The 22122-nt window shown below is 47.2% G+C and overlaps 1 long non-coding RNA gene across 1 annotated transcript in view; it reads left to right on the forward strand.

Moving 5' to 3' along the window:
• LOC143974557 (uncharacterized) overlaps window positions 1-22122 on the forward strand; it is an 84577-nt gene that overhangs the window by 1117 nt on the left and 61338 nt on the right. The window lies entirely within an intron of this gene.

The raw sequence follows: 22122 nt of genomic DNA on the forward strand, positions 1-22122 counted from the left end.
CCGAGTAGACCCTTTCTATGCAGTGTGAGGAAACCAGTCTTACAAAAAGGTTAAGAGTCTGGAGGCGTTCCAAACAGAAAATAATACTTGAGGGAGTTTGTGCATCTTTACTGGTTGTAGAACATACATAATACACCGTCAACGGAATTTCACTGCAATTTTTCTTTTTCTGGAGCTCACTGAACCTCTGTGAAAAAAAAGTGAACCATGAACTCACAGCTAGTGTTTATTTCAATGTTATTTTTTTTTTTTTTTTTTTACTCAGTCTTTTGATTAAAATGCTACTTTTTAGGTTACTTTCACACTGAGGCGTATTACAGTAGTTTGTGTGCTAGAAATAGTGCCTGTAAACTGCCTCTTCTGCACCCCCAGTGTGAAAGTCTGAGTACTTTCACACTAGAGCGTTGAGCTTGCAGGACAGGTAAAAAGTCCTGCAAGCAGCATCCTTGGGGAGGTGCGGGAGCGGTGTATACACTGCTCTTAAACCGCCCTTGCTATTGATATCAATGGGCAGGAGCTTTGGCTGCGGCACTTTTCAGATGCTTTTAACCCTTTCCTTGGCCATTAGCAACTGAGAAAGCACTGCCATGACAGAGGTAAAGCTCCGCTAAAATTAGCGTTGCTTTACCACTAACGCCGCCCCAGTGTGAAAGCAGCCTTAGTTGTATTTTGATCATCGGCATAGTTTTACAAAGAGAAATGTTGAGATGAGGGTGAGCAATAGGGTGGGCCCACATCCCAGATAATTGGAACAAGTGGAAAAAATTCCCCCTTCACGGGACTTTAATGGCCTAACTTGTTAATGGTGCAATGACAGCAGAGAAGAGTAAAGAAAAAAATTGAATGATGTATAAAAAGTATATAAATGAATTTAACAACGGATAAAAAGATAGCTATATTCACAACAATGGTGGCTGGTAAACATGTAGGTCAACATAATAGCAGAACAGAACCATACAGGTATGATACTCATAGGTCCAGGACTGCCATGATGTGACCACCATGACAAATGTTGTCCATGGTTTGCCATGGTGGTCGATACCCTAGGTGTTTTTTTGTTTTCATTTTCTATTTAATTTATTTTTCATTTTTTTTACACACTTTTTTTTTTTCAAGGGGAGAGAGAGAGAGAGAGATACCAAGTATCTCTCTCCTCCATTCACAGAGAAAGAAAATAAGCAGAAGGGTATAGAAATGACCAGAGCCTCAAAACTCAAACTCCCGAGCACAATGCTTCTGACAGGAAACAAGCTGTTCTCTTTTTTTACCTAGGCCGAAGCCGGGTGGATCCAGCTCCTTAGGGACCTGCCAAAGCCAGCCCACCAAGTTTTTGGTTGGGTAGAGGAAAAAGACCCGAAGGCCACAGATTTACCCACATTTTGTTTTTGGTATAGTGCGTACAAGGTTCTCAACATGCGATTCAGACTTTCCAAGTGAAAATTTCCGAAGGGACAAACTCCATCATTTTTTTTTTTTGGCATATGTACAAGAAAAATCAGATAAGAAAGACTGCACATGATCAGAAACAATAAACAGCAAAAGAAAAAACCTTTGCCTTACGAGAATTTTCGTACTTTATTTCCATCCTACATTTCGACTTGCCATGAAACATTGAGGAAAACTGGACAATTGTTTGCCAATTTTCTTATAGTGTGTACCCCCTTAAAAGTTCCCCAATAAGTGTATATTAATTTATTTATGCAAAAGTTATAGCGTCTACAAACTATCATATACAGTATCTAACACACCCCTCACATTTTTGTAAATATTTTATTATATCTTTTCATGTGACAACACTGAAGAAATGACAATTTGCTACAATGTAAAGTAGTGAGTGTACAGCTTGTATAACAGTGTAAATTTGCTACCCCCTCAAAATAACTCAGCACACATCCATTAATGTCTAAACTGCTGGAAACAAAAGTGAGTATAACCGTAAGTGAAAATGTCAAAATTGGGCCCAATCAGCCATTTTCGCTCCCCGGTGTCATGCGACTCGTTAGTGTTACAAGGTCTGAGGTGTAAATTGGGGGAGCAGGTGTGTTAAATTTGGTGTTATCAATCTCACTCTCTCATACTGGTCACTAGAAGTTCAACATCTTACCTCATGGCAAAGAACTCTGAGGATCTGAAAAAAGAATTGTTGTTCTACATCAAGATGGGCTACACTATAAGAAGATCGCCAAGACCCTGAAACTGACCTTCAGCACGGTGGCGAAGACCATATAGCAGTTTAACAGGACAGGTTCCACTCAGAACAGGCCTCGCCATGGTCGACCAAAGAAGTTGAGTGCACATGCTCAGCATCATATCCAGAGGTTGTCTTTGGGAAATAGACGTATAAGTGCTGCCAGCATTGCCACAGAGGAGAAAAAAGGGATGGGGGGGTCAGCCTGTCAGTGCTCAGACCATGCGACGCACACTGCATCAAATTGGTCTGCATAACTGTTATCTCAGTAGGAAGCCTCTTCTAAAGATGATGCACAAGAAAGCCGCAAACAGTTTGCTGAAGACAAACAGATTAAGGACATAGATTACTGGAACCACATGTCCTGTGGTCTGATGAGACCAAGATGCCTACAGTCAAGCATGGTGGTGGGAGTGTCATGGTCTGGGGCTGCATGAGTGCTGCCACCACTGGGGAGCTACAGTTCATTGAGGGAACCATGAATGGCAACATGTACTGTGACATACTAAAACAGAGCAAGATCCCCTCCCCTCAGAGACTGGGACACAGGGCAATATTCCAACATGATAACGACCACAAACATACCTCCAAGACAACCACTGCCTTGCTAAAGAAGCTGAGGGTAAAAGTGATGGACTGGCCAAGCATGTCTCCAGACCTAAACCCTATTGAGCATCTGTGGGGTATCCTCAAACAGAAGGTGGAGGAGCTCAAGGTCTCTAACATCCACCAGCTCTGTGATGTCGTCAAGGAGGAGTGAAAGAGGACTACAGTGGCTGTGAAGCTCTGGTGAACTCCATGCCCAAGAGGGTTAAGGCAATGCTGGAAAACAATGGTGGCCACACAATATATTGACACTGGGCCTAATTTGGACATTTTCACTTAGGGGTGTACTCACTTTTGTTGCCAGCGGTTTAAACATTAATGGTTGTGCGCTGAGTTATTTTTAGGGAACAGCAAATTTACACTGTTATACAAGATGTACACTCACTACTTTACATTGTAGCAAAGTGTAATTTCTTTAGTGTTTTCACATGAAAAGATATAATAAAATATTTGAAAAATTTGAGAGGTGTACTCACTTTCGTGAGATACTGTATAAACTGGAAATAATGCAGCTGTAGATGCTATACTGTAATGGCGGTGATGAGCGACTTATAGTAGGACTGTGATAGTGTGGCAGGCAAACTGCCACTAGCCGATGTTGGCAAGGCAGTACACTAACTAACACTGACATCATTAGATATTTTAATACAGTGATTAGTGCTAATACTGTACACTGTCACTGTATTAATGAAGCTGGCTTGGAAGAGGTTAACATCTGGAGCAATCAAAGGGTAATTGTGTGCCTAACAATATGTCCTTCTTAACTATCTGGTTTTATCTCCCTGCAAAGCAGCCAGATCGCTGTTCACAATACACAGGGTTCTGAGTGTGATTGGCCACAGCCGATCAACTAACCTCAGCCAAAATCATTGATTGAAATCAGCTGCCAAACTCGTGCAGTGTTCAGTAAGGGGGGTGTACCCCTAACCAGGAAGAAAGCGAGGTAACAGTACCTCCCCCTTCCTGCAGCTGCTGCTTGCTCACAGTACAATTAGTGTGGGTGGACGGCAAGCAATTAAAGTAGAACTAAAGGCAAAACTTTTTTATTTTTCACATGCTGGGGGGCCAGAGACAGTCGCCGACTCCAGGGGAGCCGATATAATGCATTATTTCCTACACCAGAATCCTGCTACCTCACTGTCATGGAGATCCTGCCAGAAATCTGCGCCCCAGGCTCTCTGGCTCGCGTCCGCCATCGCGGGAGTGCGCGCGAACCCGTGTGCGCGCCCCTGTTGGCGCCAGACGGGCTATTTAAGCCTGTCTGTCACAGACGGTCCCCGCTGTCTGCTCTACAGCGTTGTGTGGCCGAGAACCTGATCTGAAGTACTTACCTGTGATTTAGACCCAGCTTGTCTGTGACCTACCTGTTATCTGCCTGCACCCGACCCCGGCCTGTCTGTGACTACTCTCCTGCCTGCTCCCTTGTACCTTTGCTGCCAGCCTGAAACCTTGGCCTGTCTGTGACTTCTCTCCTGCCTGCTCCCTTGTACCTTGCTTCCAGCCTGATACCTGACCCGGCCTGTTTGACGATCCAGTCTGCTAAACTGATCCAGTTTGCTGAGCTGATCCTACCTGCCAAGCTGTTCCAGTCTGCTAAGCTGATCCAGTATGCTGAGCTGATCCTACCTGCCAAGCTGTTCCAGTCTGCTAAGCTGATCCAGTTTGCTGAGCTGATCCTACCTGCCAAGCTGTTCCAGTCTGCTAAGCTGATCCAGGTTGCTGAGCTTATCCAGTCTGCCGAGTTGATCCTGTCTGCCAAGCTGTTCCTGTCTACTGAGCTGACCCAGTCTGTTCATCCTTTCCGGTCTGTTGATCCTGCCAGGCACCCGTGCCCCTCCTTACTCCTGTGTCTCCTGTTACCTTACCAGGGAACTGGTAGTGGGAGCCGTAAGGGAGGCCTACCTCTGCAATTCGGGCTCAAACCATTAGATGCGTGACACTCACCCGCGGCCTCCACCAAGATGGCACCGCCGCACGCCAGCTCCTCCTGCTCCGCTTTTACCAAAAAGCAAGCACAAGCTGCAGTAGCTGCTGCAGGGGATATCGAAGCAACACTGGTCCATCGGCCCTCTACCCATCCTATCACCAGCATCTGATAGCCATACGGAGGGCGCCATCCCGGAGCACATGGTGGACTTTTCGACAAAGCAAGATTTGAAAGCTATGGCCACCCTCATTGTAAATGCCCTCTTTCATGAGCTGCAGAGCCTCCATCAGCAAGTCAACACTGTGGAGGAACGGGTTATAGACCTTGAGATATCTGATAATTCTAAAGCTACCCGGCTCGCTGCCTTGGAGGTGGATGAGGCCTTCTGCAATCTTATTGAGGTTTACCTTCGCCTGGATAATGGCACGAATCACAACAGGTGGAATCATTTACGTCTCAAGGGGATCCTGGAGGCTACCATGGGTTCCGGATCTACTGTGTCACAAAGGTGGCAGTTCTTAACCAGCTGCTGGGGAAACCGCCTACTGCCAACCTGGAACTGGATCAGATCCATTGAGTGCAGGGTCCCTGTGCACCTTCATCATCTAAAACGGCCCCTGCTCCTTTTGCTTTTCCACATCACCTCCTTTGCAGGGTCCACTTCTACACCATCAACGAAGAGATTTTGCGATAAGCTTGGTCTAAAGGCCGAATTGACTTTGATGGTGCCCTTATCTGAATGTATCCAGATGTTTCCAGACAAACCTGGGCCATGTGAGGGATGCTCCGTCCTCTTCTGGAGGTCATTCGTGCAGAGACGACTTATCGCTGGGGCCATCCATTTCATCTTATCGTGCCCAAGCAGGGGTCCAAGTTTTACCTGTGATCCCCTGACCAGTTACCTGTTCAGCTTGCTGTAGAGGTTCTCAACTTGTTTGATTATCTGCTTTACTCAGAGGCCTCTTTCCCACCTATGCCAAGACCTTAGCGGATACGGCTACCTCGCTCTCCAGCCTCCAGTCATGAGGCCTCTGGTCGTAAAGCTCCTAGACCTACGCCAGCTGCATCCGAGGACTAAGCAAGCAAGATTCTACCTGTGTGGACTCACTGACTTGGGTCTGTTCTTGCAACTTTCACCTGCAGAGACCTCTTAGGTTTACTGGATACCTTTCTGTGATTGCTATTGTTACATCTCTGTTTATAGCAGGTTTTCTTTGTCTCACTTATTGTTGCTTTGTGACACCCCTTACCTTTTTTCTTTATTTTGGGTATTGGTGGTCTCCAACCCTCTAGGCTATGCTAGGTTTTGTTTTGGTAGCCTCTTTTGGTGCTGATTGAGCCATTTTTTTAGGCTCATCTGCCTCAGTGTTGAGACCTGGGGTCTGGGGAACCGGCCCTCATCAAGATACTGTATATTTATTGGACCCGGGATTGCCACAATTGACATTTTACAAGGTTGTGTTCATTTGCGCCTCTCCCTCTTTTCATTGTTTTGTGGCTGTGGGCAATTGGTCACTCTGGGTAGTGTTTATTTTACTGAGGACAGACCCCCTTCCCAATGGTTTCCTGCACACTGTACCTGGATCAACTACCAGTCCATGGCTCCTTCATACATTGCCCCCCAGGAGGTATATACATTTACCCTTTGGTCAGTTTTTCTTGCTTTCTTGCCATGATATGGACTGTGACTCGCTTAGTGGGGTTTTGGTATCTGTAATGTGGTTTTACATATTCTTATTGCTTTATCTTCGTAGGACAAACAAATGCTTATACTGTTTTTGGCATTGGGCGTGACATTGGGCCTTTAGTGTTGGTGCCACCGGGTTGGATTCTGGGACCTGTCTTCCCACTTCTGTGCTTCAGCGGCCTGTGGCAGTGGCTGGCCCCAGATTCCCACCTGGGGCACCCATGCGCTCATGCCCCTGATTTCATTATTTTGCTGTTGTGGTGTCATACTAATATTGCGTTGATTCTCTTGGGACCACCAGTCCATATATCTCTATCTATGGTTCCTTTGTGCTTTTTCCACCCCCGATAGGGCGGCTCCCTGACTGGGTGCCTATTGCCTATTGGACCCATGCAGGGTTCTTTGTAGACTTCTCCCATCCCATTTCTCTAATTTTTTCTCTTCTTTCTCTCCCTATATTTTGTTTTGCCTGGTAAGGAATCAGAAGGGGCTTCATTCCTTGACCTAAGGCAGCTAATCTTCTCTTTCTCTGTCATGGTACTACTTACAGTGAGCCCACAGGTGAGCAGGTGACATGGGATCCCCCAGTGCGTGGAATCTAAGAGCCAGCCGGTTTTCCGCTAGGGACCGCCTCACAAGGGTTTGGGCTTAGCTGCGTGCTGACCCCAGGTCACGACCCCCAGGTTCACCCTGCTCGCTCGGGAAGTACCAGAAGACACTGTTAGACAAGGATGGATGGATGAAGCAAAGGAGAGCCCGATAGTGAGCCAAAGTCAGGGCGGGCTGCAGACAATGTAATCAGAACAAGCCATGTTGGTACACAAGAGATCAATTCACGAGAGGTCAGGTAAAACAGGTTACACAAAGGGAGCTCAGAAACCAATGTTGCTCAAGCAATTAGTAGCTAGTTTTAAAGGGATTTAATTAGAGAAGCACATGAGGGGCTGGACAGGAAATAGCAGGAAGGAGTCATATATTAGGCAACAGGTGATGGGCGGCGACACCCATAGCTGCAGAGTGCACAGAGCTTAACACCAGCTGGTGGAACAACAGATACCAGCCGACCTACAGCAGTAAAGGTGAGACACAGATCAGCTGCGGAGCTGATCTGTGACATTCTCTTTATTTTGCTCTCCCACCGCTTCTTCTCTTCTCCTTTTCCTCCTACCGTCTCTTCTTTCTTCTGTGCTCCTCTTCCTGGTTTCTGGTGTCTCTCGTCCAGGGCTTCTTTTTGGGAAGTTTATCCCTCTTACTCTCCCGTTGGTGTGTTCTTTCCCGGCCTGCCATGGGTCTCCTCAAGATCTCCACCCAATGTATGAGGTCTGAACATCCCAGAGAAGTGCTCTCGGCTGTTATCTGACCTCCGGAAGGGTAAAACCCAAGTTGCCTTAGTGTGAGAAACGCATTTCAGAAGTGACAATGTCCTTAAACTGACTAACGGAGACTTTCCATTGGCGTAGCACAGTCCCTCATTTATTTCTAAATCTAAAGGGGTCAGCATATTGCTCGCCAAACCGGTAAATGCACTTTTGGTGTGGTGCAGCTGGATATCCAGGGTCACGTTCTCTTGCTCAAGGGGAAGATTTAGGACGTTCAGGTCACCTTTGCCAATGTCTATTTCCCAAATGTGGACCACCCACAGTTTTGGTGGGAATCTTCCTGTGCGCTTAGGCCGCGTACACACGCGGGGACTTTTCGCCCAACTTTGTCCGTCAAACAGTTTCGGCAAACAGTCCGCTCAAAATTAGCATGGACGGACATGGCCACACACGACGTACGAACAGTTTGCTGAAACCGTGCGCGATGACGTGAACGGCACGTACGACGGGACGAAAAATACGACGTCCTATACACTGCATTATAACATTCAGCGTGAAAATCCTTTCTGAGCACTTGGTTTCAGCGGACAGTTTCAGCGAACAGTCCCCGCGTGTGTACGCGGCCTTAGAGTTCCCAGAAGGGATCTTGATTTTTAAAGGGGATCTTAATTTTGCTATGGATCCCTTATTGAATGCGTCACATATTACCTCTCCTATACTCGTCTCAAGCACCTAAAGACAGATTTGCAGCTTCTACATGTGGTGGACCCCTCTCGGCTGATGTAATCCCAAGAGCAGAACTACTCTTTTTTTCTCTTCGGTCCACCATTCATACCAGTCACACCAGTCAGACTTTTTCTCGACTTTAATATAATTTAATTTAACACCAGGCCCTGTCTAGAGTTGTGTCTGTGCACCTAGATGTTATGTCCTTCTCCAATCATGCGGAGTACTTTTCCATTATTCATGACTCGGTAGACAATCCATTGGTTGTTTGAGAGGCTCACAAACTGGTTGTTTGGGATACGATGATTAGGATTGGAGCTCGACCTTAAGAGTGAGCAATCCCAACAATTAGATGAATTCTTGGCCAAGCTACGCAGACTGGAACACTCCTATTAAGCAAATCTTCCATGTTCCACCTACCAGGATATTCTTAAAGTCCAGGAAGAGGTTCAGTCCCTTCTATATCAGAGAAAAAAGCAAAAACTGGCTTGGGCCCATCATACTATGTATGAATTCTCTATTAAACTTTGCTGGCTCAGGCATTGCGTTGGCCTGGAACCAGAACTTATATCCCTCATATTACGGCCTCTTCTGGGCAGAAGTTGATCACCTCCCCTGCAATGGCAGTGGAATTCTGAACCTTTTATCATGACCTTTACTTGGTCTTTCTTCTTAGTTGGACTCCTCTTCAATTGACATTTCGACAATACAGACTGATGTAGCGTCTTCCAGTATGCCGTCCCTTCCCGTGGAGATCTGGAAGGAGTTGGAGAAGCCTATCACAGCGGAGGAGCTTGGGGTATCTCTGGCTCATTTCAAACCCAAGAAAGCTTCAGCCTACCTGCAGTATAACTCCCTTACAGAGAGGAAGCCCATGCCTTTAGATGCCTTACGAGCCTACTTTTTTTTAATTCCTAAGGAAGGGAAGGACCTGTCTCAGTGTGGGAGCTACCCCCCTATTGCCCACTTGAACTCTGATTTGAAATTGTTTGCAAAAAGTCTGGCAAACAGGTTGCTCCCTCATATCCCTCGTCTAACTAATTGGGATCAGGCAGGCTTTGTACATCTCCATGAGCCCGGAGATAATGAGATCCGGGTCGTCAATTTGATCCATGCTGCCGAGACTTCTTACCACCCCCTTCTCTTGCTGTCTACGGATGCTGAGAAAGCCATTGACAGGGTCAGTTAGCAGTGTATGCGTGCCACCTTGGAGCATATTGGGCTGGGGTCGTCCATGTTGAGCTGGATCTTTTCTCTTTATTTATGCCCCTTGACCACTGTCAAAGTTAACAAGACAAGGTCCACCTTCTTTACGATCATGAATTGTACCCCTGTCCCCATTTGATCTTCATACTCTCTCTGGAGCCCTTTCTTTGTACAGTAAGGGTGGACCCTGGCATTGTGGTTTACCAGAAGGCATTCACAAGGTGGGCGCTTTTGCAGATGATTTGACTTTCTTCCTGACAGACCCTTTGTTGTCTTTACTGAGTTTACTCCAATCTCTGCGAACTTATGGTACCCTTTCTTATTTTTGGATCAGCCTATCCAAGTCCTCTGCTTTTAATATCTCAGTGGACTGCACCACAATCGGACACCTCCGCCCATCCTTAACTTACTCTTTAAACGGACAATTTTGAACAATTGTTCCCCTGAATGCCAGGGGACCTGCTCTATTGGCACTCCCTCACCTTAACCTGGTTTGGGCGTTGTAATGCCCTCAAGATGATGCTACTGCCCAGGGTTTTTTATCTGTTACAGGCCCTCCCTAGCCGTCTACTTTCACTGTTTGTCAAACATGTTAATTCCCTCTTTCTGGACTGTGTATGGTCCCATCAAAAACCTTGTCTCCAATTCCAACTTCTAAACCTTTTTAAGTTTCAGGGTGGAGTTGGCCTCCCGGCTGTGCGAGCCTACTATAGGGCAGTAGGGCAGTTCATCTCACCAGGTTGGTTGATTGGCACTGTCATGCCGAGGCAAAACACTGGGTGGCTATGGAGTTGGAGGACTCATGCGGTATGGTGAGTAGCTGGCCTTGGATCACCTTACCATTGCTAAAAGAGACCAAGGTAGTAGCTTGATGGTCAAAGCACCTTGGTTTCCCCGCTGCCTTCTCCCATGGTGCCTATTTTGGGTAATTCCAAACTGGACTTTCAGGGCCCCCAATTTCAATGCCTGGTGTCGAGTGGTCGCCTTCACCTTTGGAGTTTTGTGGGGTCTGGGGGCAAGCTCTCCTCTGCTGCCTTTACCAGCGCCTAGGATCCACTTTTGGACTTTTGAAGTAGCCTCTTACTCTGACATCATCTACGTCAATGCTCCCATTCCCAGAGTGTTTTCCATCAGTTGTGGAGCCAGGGCCTCTCTACCATCTTTGCCGCTCTGATACAACTGACGGCAGATTTCACCCCTACCTTTCTCTCTAAATGGGAATCCGATCTCATTTTGCAATTTGCCGATTCACAAAAAGAGATGATTCTCTATTTTGCACAGAAATCCTCTATTGCCACCAAGGCCCAAGGGATGGCCTTTAAGATTCTGACTAGATGGTACAGGGTGCCCACGACCTTGCACCGTATTTTTCCAGAGGTACCAGACATGCTGGCAATGTGGCGTCGAACAGGGCACAATGCTACACATTTTCTGGGACTGTTCAAAAATTAGACTGTTTGGAAAGAGGTCACCAGCATTATTAAACACCTGACAGATGTAAATTTAGCAGGGAACCTCATGGCATGCCTGCTGAAACTAATGGAAGGTCCCATCAAAAAATATAAGACCTCCCTTACTATTCAATTGTTGAACGCAGCAAAGGCAGGCATCCCTCTGTGTTGGTGTTCTGTGACTCCACTTTTGAAGTCCATTTGGCTTTCCAAAATCAATAAACTCAGGGACACAGAAGACCTTAAGGCCACTCTATATAACCGGGAGGAATACAGGGAACTTTGACCATGACACATTGAGGCCATGGCAATATTATGTCTATGCCCTTGTACACACGGTTGGAAAATCTGATGGAAAATGTCCGATCGGACCGTGTTGTCGGATAATCCGACAGTGTGTGGGCTCCATCAGACTGTTTCCGTCGGAATATCCGACGGACAAAGTTGGAGAGCTTGGCTATAAAATTTTCCGACAAGATGATCCGATGTGCGTCAGTTCTGATCATGTGTAGCCTAGTCCGATGGACAAGGTGCCACGCATGCTCAGAATAAATTCTGAGATGGAAGCGCTCGGTCAGGTAAAACTACCGCTCGTAATCGATATAGCACATTCGTCACGCTGCACTGTTAAAAATTCTTTAATGCAGCGCATTCTCTTTTTCTTTACAATGCTACAAGAATGAAGTTGTTTTGCTGCTCATATTCACACACACTTCTCCAAAACGTATTTCTTTATTCTTTTTCCTCATTTCATGAATACAATATTTTAATTTGTCACATCTCCCCAATCATTTTTTTTTGGTTTTAAATTCGGTGGTTGGTTTTTTTAATCAAGATCTCCTTTTTTGACAGTTTGCTCATCTTCGCAATTTTTTTTGGTGTGTTTTGTGTGTCAACTTACCACAACACCATTATTATCTTTTTATTTTATTGTTTTCTTTTTTAACCACTTCAATACAGGGCACTTAAACACCTTCCTGCCCAGACCAATTTTGAGCTTTCAGTGCTGTCGCACTTTGAATGACAATTGCGCGGTCATGCTACACTGTACCCAAATGAAATTTTTATCATTTTTTTCCCACAAATAGAGCTTTCTTTTGGTGGTATTTGATTTGATCACCTCTACGGTTTTTATTTTCTGCGCTACAAATAAAAAAATACCGAAAATTTTGAAAAAAAAAATGTTTTTTTTTGTTTCTGTTTCAAAACTTTGTAAATAAGTACATTTTCTCCTTCACTGATGGGCACTGATGGGGCTACACTGATGGGCACTGATAAGGCGGCACTGATGGGCACCAATGTGGCACCAATGAAGTGGCACTGATGAGGTGGCATTGATGGACACTGATATGTGGCACTGATAGGCGGCACTGATAGGCGGCACTGATGGGCGACACGGATGGGCGACACGGACGGACACTGATAGGTGGCACAAATTGGCACTGATAGCTGGCACGGATTGGCATGGATGGGCGGCACAGATGGGCATGGATAGGCGGCACAGATGGGCATGGATAGGCGGCACAGATGGGCATGGGTGGGCGGCACAGATGGGCACAGGTGGGCACTGATAGGCGGCACAGGTGGGCACTGATAGGCGGCACAGGTGGGCACTTATAGGCGGCACAGGTGGGCACTCATAGGCGGCACAGGTGGGCACTCATAGGCGGCATTGGTGTTATACTATAGTAATGGATGCCAATCAGTGTCAAACAATAATGCATGCCAATCAGTGATGCCCATTGTGGGCACTGATTGGCATCCATTATGGGCACTGATTGGCATCCATTGTGCTGACTGGCATCCCTGGTGGTCTAGGGAGGATTACCTTTTCCCTGGTGGTCTGGTGGCATCCCTGGTGGTCCAGTGTGGGCATCCTCGGGGGGGCTGTGCTGATAATCGATCAGCACAGACCCCCCCTGTCAGAGGAGCAGCCGATCGGCTCTCCTCTACTCGCGCCTGACAGACGCGAGTGAGGGAAAGCCAATCACCGGCTCTTCCCATTTACACTGTGATCAGCCGTGATTGGACACGGCTGATCACGTGGTAAAGAGTCTCCGTCGGAGACTCTTTACCGAGATCGTAGTTGCCGGGTGTCAGACTGACGGGGTGTCAGACTGATCGCCACGATGCGTGCCCCCGGGGGCGCGCAGTGGCTCATAATCCTGATCACGTCATATGACGTCCGGTCAGGATTATGCAACCACTTTGCAGCCGTCAATTGCCTATAGGGCGGGCGGCAAGTGGTTAATCTAGAGGAGGTTGTTTGGTGTTGGTGCCCCTTGTTATTAATTTTTTTTTTAATATATTTTTTTTATTGAAAAATTTTCAGATATAAATAACTGTACTATAGATTGTATAAAACAACTTACATAGCAGGCTGAATATTGCCATAATAGAGCTATAGCCCGCCTACACAGCAGTATCAACCCTCAATATGCTTTTATCAACCCCCGGCCACCCGAAAGGGAGTCCACCCGGGGGGGGGGGGGGAAGCCATCCCCCCCCTCCCCACGTCGAACGGGTACTGGTCCACCCTCATGACAATCTCACTCCGGAGGGAACCCCATGTCTATCAACCAAGGGTTCCATAATACCCCGAATTTCCTTAGGTTCTTTAACTTTATGAACATTGCTCTCTCACACCATACCATGGAGTTAATTGCATTAACCCAGTGTTCAATTACCGGGGAATTTTTGGTTTGCCAATTTAGTGCTATCAGCCGCCTGGCCTGATATAGGCACCTCAGGACAGATGGTTTAATTAGCAGAGGGATTCTATTCTCTTCAAATATCCCCAGCAAACAAGCCCTGGCCTCGGGTTTCAGGGTGGACTTAAAGACCCTATTTATTTTAAGAACTATTTCTAGCCAGTAGCTATATAATTTTGGGCATTTCCATACCATATGGAAGAGGTCTCCCGGTGCCCCACATCTAGGGCATTCGTCACTCGATTTCCTACCCATTTTCCACAGTTTTTGGGGGGTATAATATACTCTATATATGAGGAACAGATGGGACACACGTTGGGATGGAGAGATAGAGGCCAGGTGTCCCTGTTCGAGGGTCTTAGCCCATTGTTCTTGGGATATCGGACCTACATCCGCTATCCAGCCCTGCCTACTTTTAGCTGGACCTTCGCCTTTCAAAACTTTTCCTCTGAGCTTTGTATATAACCGCGAAATCTGGCCTTTTGCTTGGCTACGGTCCATTAGATCCTGGAGCTGGGGGATTTCGGTGCGCACGATATCGAGAGTCCCGTACTGGGCTTGAATTCCGTGTCTCAACTGTAAATATTTGTAAAACGTCCTATTGGAGACATTGAATTCCTGTCTAATAGCTTCAAAGGACTTCATTGTATTCCCATTATAAAGATGCACCAATCTATTAATCCCCTGGCTATCCCATTCCAGAGATCTATCTATCTTGTTTAATTCGCGCAAGTGGCGATTCTGCCATAGGGGGGTGTAAGTAGTTACTCCCACATAACCCAACTTTTGCTTTGCTTGCTGCCATACTTTCCTCATCAAGGTATTAGTAGGGCATCTATGGGTAAATGAATTAGCCTCTAGAGATTCAGGTACTAATTTATGGGGTGTTCCCAGCAACAACAGCTTATGGTTTGTAGACCCCCCCTCCTGGAGCCCCGCCCCTACTAAATGCTGGAGTTGGGCAGCCAGGAAGTATGCCCCCAGGTGGGGTATGGCTAACCCTCCCTCCGTGATGGGTAGCTGCAACGTGTGTAACCCTATCCGGGCATGCCTCTTTTTCCAAATTAAGTCCCGGATAAGCGAATCTATACTTTGGAACCATTTCTGGTTAATCCAGATTGGGGAGTTGTGTAGAATATTAAGTATTTGAGGCTGCCAAAGCATTTTTATTAGGCTGCAACGGCCCGCCACTGAGAGAGGGAGGCCGCACCATCTATTAAGTTTCGTCTTCATTTTCAACAATAATGGAGCTAGATTTTCATTGGGATATTGGTTTACATCACCAGATATCCAGATACCCAGGTACTTCAACTTGGTCACCGTCTCCAGACCTACAGTCACTGGCAGCGCCCCCTGATCTCCAGGTCTAGGCAATGGCAGGAGAGCTGATTTGCCCCAATTGATCTCTAGACCAGATTGTTGGCCAAACTCTCCCATCAACTGCACCACTCTATTCAGGGTAGAGTCCACATTTCCAATAAAAAACAGGACATCGTCCGCGAATAGAGCAATTTTTTCTTCTTCCCTACCCCGACGGAATCCCTGGATGTCCGGACAAGATCTTACTAGGACCGCCAGGGGCTCCATGGCCAATACAAATAGGAGAGGGGACAGCGGACACCCCTGTCTTGTACCTCTCTCCAGCTGGAATGTTTCAGAGAATTCGGTGCCCATCTTGATTTTGGCCCTAGGTTTATTATACAGTAGTTTTATCCACTGGATAAATAAGGGGCCAAAGCCGAACCTCTCTAACACATTCCACAAGTAACCCCATTCCAGGCTGTCGAAGGCCTTAGTGGCATCTAGTGCTAAAATAGCTCCCAGTCCCTCATTATCTCTAGGTATTTGAATATTGAGGAAGACTCTTCTGATGTTAGCGCTAGTTGACCTACCCGGGATAAATCCCGACTGGTCTGGGTGTATTAATTTGTGGATATATGTGTTTAACCGAGTTGCTAATGCCTTGGCTAATATTTTAATATCTGAGCATAGCAGGGATATCGGCCGGTATGATGGGGCTTCCTGGGAATCCTTCCCCTCCTTCAGAGTTAAGATAATATTGGCCTCTAGCATCGAGGCAGGGAGTTCACCTGCTTCCAATGCATAGTTAAATGTCGCCAAGAGTTCTGGCAATAGCACCTCCCCATAGCATTTGTAGATTTCTACTGGGAAGCCATCTGGCCCTGGAGATTTATCGTTAGGCATTGCAGCCACTGCATCTTTTAACTCCTCCAGCGTGAGCGGTGACTCGAGGGATAATTTGTCCTCTATTGATAATGTTGGAATTGTTGTCTGAAGTAAAAAGTCAGTGGCTAGATTGCCACGTCCCTGGATGGCGGATTTATATAAGTTTTTATAGTAATCCTGGAATACCCTCATGATCATAGGGGGGCTAGAAACTAGGTCACCTTTTGGGGTCTTAATTACCTGAGCTACTGTTGGCGCACCATTAGTTTGGACCAAAAGGGAGAGGGCTCTACCCACCCTCTCTCCTTCGCCAAAGTAGTGCTGGCGCTGGAATATCCGCTTATTCTCTGCTTTTTTTAGAAGAGCCATTTTATAGACTTGTTGACTGGCCAACCATTCCTGCTGGCTTGCAGTCGATGGGGCTACTATATATATGCTTGCTCCGCCTGGGTTACTTTGTTTCTTATTACTAGGTCCTGTTCTTGGGCTTTCTTCTTAATTATTGTGACTTGTTGTATTAGTGTACCCCTGATATAGGCTTTTAGAGAATCCCAGACTATACCAGGAGGGGCTGAACCCCTGTTTATTTGAAGAAATTCCCCTATCTTATCCTGAAAAGGACCTGAGCCACCCATTAGTACCAACCAGCCAGGATTTATCCTCCACTCCCTTAGACCTGTTCTAGCACCCAGAAGCACTGTCATCGACAGGGGGGAATGGTCTGAGACCCCTCTTGCCCCGTATTCTATATCCTTTACTACCTCCGCAGCTTCTTTATTCCCCAGCACCATGTCAATTCTTGATAATGTGCAATAGGTACTGGAGAAGCAGGAGTACTGCCTTACTTGGGGATGACGTATTCGCCATAGGTCATTTACCGTATATACTCGAGTATAAGCCGAGATTTTCAGCCTCTTTTTTGAGGCTGAAAGTGCCCCCCTCGGCTTATACTCGAGTCATCGCTGTCTGCCCGCTCGATCAGCGTGTCGAGCAGACAGACAGCGGCCATTCTGATTCAAAAGCCGCGCCTCCGGCTCCCCCTTCGCCTGTGATAGGCGGAACACTGAATTTCCCAGCAGCCTGTGTTCCGCCTATCACGGACTTCGTATCATCCTCGTACTACGGACGAGGATGATACGACGTCTGTGATAGGCGGAACACAGGCTGCTGGGAAATTCAGTGTTCCGCCTATCACAGGCGAAGGCGGCGGCGCAGCTTTTGAATTTTACAATGGCCGCCGACGAACGAAGAGGGCACGGGACGGAGGCAAGGCACAGGACGGCACGGCACGGGACGGGACGGGACGGGACCGGAGGCAAGGCATGGCGGCGAGGCACGGCGGCGAGGCACGGAGGCAAGGAGGCTCGGCACGGGACGGAGGCTCGGGACAAAGGCTCAGGACACAGGTAGGCTGGACACACACACACACACACACACACACACACACACACACACACACACACACACACACACACAGGGATGGATGGATGGATGGAGACACACACACACAGGGATGGATGGACGGACACACAGGGATGGACGGACACACAGGGATGGACGGACACACAGGGATGGACGGACACACACACAGGGATGGACAGGCATGTCTTACCCTCGGCTTATACACGAGTCAATAAGTTTGCCAGTTTTTTTGGGGGTAAATTGGGGGCCTCGGCTTATATTCGGGTCGGCCTATACTCGAGTATATACGGTAGTCCTATTTCGGAGACAAACCCCTGCAAACGCCCTATTCTAGCCCCTGCTGGTGCAGAAAATCTGTCCATATGGCAGTCCATTGTTTCATTAAAATCACCTGCTACTATCCATGGGACACCCGGTTTATCTAGGCAAAACGACAGTAATTTAAACATTACCTCCAACTTGAAGGGGGGGGGGTATATAAATATTGGCTAAGATATAATGCTGCCCGCACAACTGGCCATATAGGAAAACAAATCTCCCCTCTTTGTCGATAGAGGACTCCTTACACAGGAATTGCGTGCCCCTCTTAACAAAAACACTCAGCCCTCTAGAGTATGATGTATAGAAGGAGTGGTAGTATGCCGAAAACTTCCGATTGTTTAACAGTGGGGCTGTGCTAGGGGTTAGATGCGTCTCTTGGAGAAAAAGCAAACCAGGGCCCCCCCTCGCTGTTTCCAACATGACTGCTGCCCTCTTTTTTGGTTCACCCAACCCCCTCACATTCCATGAAATAATATGTACACTACCCATGAGTGTTGATAATTTCTATCTCAGGCGGGGGGAGGGGGGAAGGGGAGGAGGGGGCCCGCCCTCCCACGACGGGCCCCCCCCCACCCGATACCATTGTACCAACAATGCGCGCCCGAAGTGCCCCCCACAGCCCCACTACCCACCCACTCCCCCCCACCCATCCTCCCCCCCTACCCCCACCCCCTACCCGCCCAACAGGGCCACCCCTAGGGGTCGCTATTGTGGCCCGATTTTCCATGCTCGCAACAACCCTGGACGCCCCACCCCGCTCCCCCCTCTCACCCGATTTACCTGGAAACACCTGACCTCCCCAGGTTTCCACCCCTCAGCCTCGCTCGTCCCCACCATTTAAGATAATTGCTAAATAGCATAGGCCCAAGCTAAGCTACCATTGCATCCAACTCTACACGGAAAAGATAACAAAAAAAAAAAAAAAAACCCCCTTCACTCTACATAGTGCCTTATCAATGAATTTACATATTATAAACTGTGCTTTATCAGTGCGCCTATTTCATATTTTCCCTGTCACTCTCTCCCAATTACTATTCAAATCATGTGCTACGCTCAAAAAGAGGATGACTAAAAGCTACCGCTCCCTTTAGAAATACTAGCTACTTTAATCCTTTGCCCTACTATTTTAGTTTCCCCTTTACTTAACCCCATTTTCCCCCCTAACCCTCTTTCCTTAGGGAGAAACGCAAAAAAAAAAAAAAAAAAAGGAAAGGGGGAGGGGGGAATCCTCTGTGCTAGCCCCTATAATGCTTATCTACTAAACCTTTATAGTGATATTTATGCTATATTGTACTTTTCATACCAACACCCTACTACCCCTTCCTTGCTAATAAGTAAACTCATAGTGACATTCCTCTCCCTAAAAAACTAGCTACTATATTAAACATTCCATATTTTGTGCTTAATAGAATTATTTCTCGTGAAAATATTGTACAGTCCTCGTCCAAAGCAAGAGGCATATAAAAAAAAAAAAAAAAAAAAAAGGGGGGAAGGTCCTGGTTATACGAAAGGAGCTAGAGATCCTTTTCATGCTCCTCCAGCCATTTTACCCCTTCCTCTGGGGTACCAAAAAAAAAGTTGAACCCAGAGCGGCTATGCGTAGCCGGGCAGGGTACAGCAGTGCATAGCTTATCTTGTGTTTTTGAAAAATACGCTTGATGGAAATGAACTCTGCTCTCTGCTTCTGTAGGTCTGGTGAGAAGTCTGGGTAGAACGAAACCCTAGTCCCTTTGTAGAAGATGTCTCTCAGTTCCCTGGTCCTACGCATCAGAATACTGCGATCATTATAGTTCACAAGTCTCAATATCAATGGCCGAGTACGGCCCTCTGGTAGTCGAGGCTTTATAGGGACTCTATGGGCCCATTCTATGGCGAAAAGTGGAGTAAAAGGGGTTTCGCCCAGGAGTTCCCTAAACCAGTTTTCCAGAAAGTTTATAGGGTTAGGGCCCTCACTCCCCTCTGGGAGACCAATCAGGCGAACGTTGTTCCTGCGATTCCTATTTTCCATTGCGTCTAGTTGCAGTGCCTGTATGTCTATTTGTTTCTGTAACCCATTCATTTTTTGTTGTAATGGAAAGAGCTCGTCCTCAACCGTACTTAATCTTCCTTCTAGGACCGTAGTTCTTTCCATTGTATTGCTCAGTAATTGGCCCATAGAATGTAGTTCAGTTTTAATACTACTTAGCTGGTTATCGAGGCCACCTATAGAAGCTTTGCATTCATTAACTGCTTGCAGTATGTCGTGTAGTGTAGGTTCCCCGTTCTCTATCAGAGGGAGTTCCGCTAGGGCTATTGTGTTATGTGCTGTCTTGCTTGCTGCTACAGCTAGGTCATTCACCTTACTTGCACTAGGTGAGCGGCCTGGGTTTGATGTTAGTTGGCTGATACTTCTCCTTTCCGGAGCACCCCCCTGTATCTTTGTTTGTCCTGCTGGCTGGTGAGGCCCCCTTCTGGTAGGGGAGGTTGCATGGGCAAAGCGTTCAAGTTTTGCAGCTGTTGCGGCAGATGACTGGTTTGCTTTTTCTTTGGCGGCCCGAGTTTTTTGGTTCCCCTCGCTAAACAGACCATCCTCGTTAACCCGTTTACTAAGCATGGTGATACAACTGGGGATAATAGTATTGCTAGATTACAATAAAGCACCTCAAGCAAAAAGCGAAAAACAAGAAGGGGGGGGGGAATAACCAATGGGGGGGGGAGGGGAGCCAATTTGCTGCCAATAAAGGAATAGGGACCCAATGGGAGCACAATTTCCAAACGGTTAACTTTTATTTATATAGTCCGTCTAAGCGATATAGAACCATGCAGTACAATGCAGCTTAAATAATATAATGAGCTCAAACCCAAGGTACGCTCACCTGGCCATACAAAAAAAAAGGAATTTTTTTTTCCCCAACACTGACACTGCCTAAAAAAGGGAAGAAAGTAACGCTATATTAGCAATTAAAAGCAGACTTGAACGTGGGCATTATCCAATTCACACTCACTGCTCGCATTTAACTTCTTCCCAATAGAATGTCAGCTTTACACAATTAGGTTGGCTCAGTTCATCATACTATGGACACAGCAATGCAGTCATATAGAGAGGAGAGGGGGGGAGAGGATTTCCACCAGCTGTATCATGGGGAGCAGGGCTGCCTAGCCATACGATGTCCTCCGGCTGGCCCAAGAGCCTGACAGTCTCTACCTCCCCAGCAATTAGTATAACAATTTAATAAACCATATAGCTGGAGCTGGAACTGTTCATTGGACATTCAGATGCACATTCCCGTCTCCTGCACCCTCCTCTTTACTTCCCTCTCCCCCACAACACACTCCCGCAATACCGTATGCCTAAGCAGTTGCCTTAGGCTTCGCCGAGGCTCCTCAGGCACACTCCACTTGCTGCGCTCTTCTGTTTGCAGGCTACCCGCTCTGCCGGATTGCTACAGCAGGCACTCGATGTACCGGGACCACTATGCAGGGACCGACGAGTTCCCTCGAATTCCTTTGGTTCCCTCCTCGTGCCACGCCGCTGACCGGCCGGATCCTGGGCTCGCGATAGTACGAGTACCCGCGGGAACCCCCTCTGCCAGCTCCAACGTCACAAGCGGGTTGGTGGTTTCCTCGAGCTCAGGGATGGGGAGGCCACTGTGTTAAACACGGCACGTCGCTACCATTACCAGGCCGATTTCATCCCATCAAGGGAGAGTGAGGGGAAACGAGACCAGCGTGCCCAGCACTCACTCACTCACTCCCACATCTGACCACGCCCCCCCCTTTGTTATTAATTTGACTTTGTATTTTTTAAATGTACCTGCCTACTCACAAATAAACTGTCCTTTTTGAAGTAAAACACATAGGCAAGTATTTCTTGAACCAAAAAAAACTTTATTTAGGTGTCAGTAACAAATGAAGAGGGAGGCAGCGCTGGAGAAACTGGGGAGATTAGTGAAGCCTTTGGCCCCCAGGGCACACATCAACTATTTAAATGCAAAACTTGGTGGCCTGAGGAGTACATATCTGAGAGCAGTCTGGTCCTGAAGTCCAAGAAACCCGAAACAGCAGCAGATGACATCTATGTCCGCAGGCTGTGGTCCTACAAGAGGCTGCATCTTCTGTCAGACCAGACTGAAACCAGGCCATCACTCTCTGGTCTTCCTTCCACGCTTCCTTCCAGGCTGTGGCTGTGGTGCTGGAGTTGTGGCAGAAGGAGGAGGAGGAGCATGGTCCAAATCACACAAGTGTGTTGTTTGTGTGATTTGGCCCAACAACCCCTTGTTGAGGGTGTGGATGTTGAGCTTCTCACACAAGAGGTGTTGCCCCTCCTCCATTTACTGCAGTTTGCAGGCAGGCAAGGCGGCAAAGGCCTCTTGATATGTGGGGGTGGCTTTG

Source organism: Lithobates pipiens, unplaced genomic scaffold (genome assembly GCF_037356315.1).
Source record: "Lithobates pipiens isolate NorthernLeopardFrog02 unplaced genomic scaffold, aLitPip1_a1.2 Scaffold_13, whole genome shotgun sequence".
NCBI classification, from domain to species: domain Eukaryota; kingdom Metazoa; phylum Chordata; class Amphibia; order Anura; family Ranidae; genus Lithobates; species Lithobates pipiens.